At 41.9% G+C, this 2163-nt stretch overlaps 1 pseudogene; it reads right to left on the reverse strand.

Moving 5' to 3' along the window:
• LOC107663751 (uncharacterized protein C2orf42 homolog) overlaps window positions 1-2163 on the reverse strand; it is an 11518-nt pseudogene that overhangs the window by 4192 nt on the left and 5163 nt on the right.

A 2163-nucleotide genomic window follows, 5' to 3' on the forward strand; every position in this document is an offset into this window, starting at 1 on the left:
CTTGGAGCCACTTCAGACTGTCGGCTTGAGGGAGCTCTCGCTTAAAACAGCACTGCTGCTCGCACTTGCTTCGGTCAAGCGCATGGGGGATTTGCATGCGCTCTCTGTGAATGTGGACTGCATGCAGTTTGGACCAGGTGATTGTAACGTCACGCTCAAGCCAAGATTGGGCTACGTGCCTAAATCGCTCTCAACACCGTTCAGAGTGGAAGTGGTGGCTCTTTCTGCTTTCACTCCAGAGTCGCAGACTTCATTGGATGCAGCCCCGAATCAGGTGTTGTGTCCGGTGAGGGCTTTGCGAGTTTACATCGACCGCACGGCTCATTTTCGGCAATCTGAGCAGCTGTTTGTATGCTATGGAGGCAGCGCCAAAGGGCAGCCTGTCTCCAAATAACGGCTATTACATTGGGTGGTCGACGCTATTGCCTTGGCATATTCCAGCCGGGGAATGGAATGTCCTATTGGTGTCAGAGCCCATTCAACGAGGGAGGTTGCCTCCTCGTGGGCGTGAACTAAGGGCGTTTCTATCAAAGATATTTGTATGGCGGATGGATGGTCTTCGCAGAATACCTTCGCCAGATTCTACAATTTGGACGTGTGGTCATTAGCATCACAGGTGCCAGTCTAGACAAGGCCCTTCTCCATCAATTGCTCAGTTTGTCCAGGAGGTCAGCTTTAGGAAGAGTCCTGGTTGTTTCGAACTTCTTCCATTAAGGGTAACAGAGACTACATGCTTCTGTGACCTTAGTTTTTATAAATTTGCAAAGATGTTAAAAACCAGTTTTTTGCTTTACAATTATGGTGTATGGAGTGTAGATTGATGTGGGAAAAAAGTAATTTAATGTGGCGCCCTGGATGCGGCCATTCTCTATGTGTGTTAGTATTGTGCCCGGCCTTGCCGCTCACATGCTTTGTTGCACTGTTATATTACATACTTGTATGCATTTGACATGACTATAATGTCTTAGCTTTGTATGGCGACGGTGCTGCATCTTTCTCTCGATAAGAGACCTGCCATCGGATTTTGAGTAACCTGATTGGATCCCTAAGTGGGAATTTACATCCAATCCCCTCGAGGCATGTCGCAGGGTCGTATTTGATTTGTTGGGGATTATTTTTAGTGTCTTGCAAGAACTGCAACTCCGCCGGGGCCAAGCCTTTTTACTTCGCTGCTTCCACGGCATTGTTCTATACAGTCCCCAAGGCGTTAACGCCATGTCGAGAGACCGTTCTCGAGAGGGAACGTCTCCGGTTACTGTCGTAACCTCGGTTCCCTGAGAGACGGGAACGAGACATGGCGTAGGCCGCCGTGTTCACTGCTCAGGTCTGCTGTACTGTTGGTTCAGTCGGAAGATTCTGAGCTTATGCCGCCAATATGGCGCATTATATAGTGGCGGGGGCCCCGCCCCTATTCGCCGTCTTGGCTGGCATTGGCCAGTGAGAGTTGCAACTTGATGGATATATATATATATATATATATATATATATTATACAAAGTAGTATTTGTTATACCGCCCTTGTAAAAAATGTATTTGCAATTTTGCAATATTTCACAATTTTATGTAAATTAAGCATAATAATGAGATGCATCCTGTCAAGAAACATTAATTTTGAATCTTACATTGAATTTTACAATATTATGGAAAAATTGCAAAAATCATCTTGACAGGATGATTCTCATTATTATGCCAATTGACAAAATCCTGTCAAATATTGCAAAATTGCAAATATTGGAGAAATCTGAATGTTTACATTTCTTTCTCTCTCTCTTTTTAATGAAAATTAGATGCGCATCAGGTGTTTTTGCTTTTTAATTATTTTTTCAGTTTATAAAGTTGCAAACTGAATCATTACATATTCTATTGTTATTTGACAACACTGCCATATTTTGTACATGCAACTGTATTGTAAATTAAAAAAAAAGATTCCATATCCTTCAACAAATTTACCATCAACTACAGATGCTGCATTAATTCTTATTGTGTTTTCCCATTGCCATGCCCCCAATTTAGAAACTTGGGCTAAAAAATTTTTTTGGAGTTTCCCCCTCATAATTCGTAATTTTACAATGTTGTCCATTTGCATTGATCTATGACTTGAGCATGCCAATAGTCTTCATAATCTTTAATTTATTTATATATATATATATATATATATATATAT

Source organism: Sinocyclocheilus anshuiensis, unplaced genomic scaffold (genome assembly GCF_001515605.1).
Source record: "Sinocyclocheilus anshuiensis isolate Anshui unplaced genomic scaffold, SAMN03320099.WGS_v1.1 scaffold123, whole genome shotgun sequence".
Taxonomy (NCBI): domain Eukaryota; kingdom Metazoa; phylum Chordata; class Actinopteri; order Cypriniformes; family Cyprinidae; genus Sinocyclocheilus; species Sinocyclocheilus anshuiensis.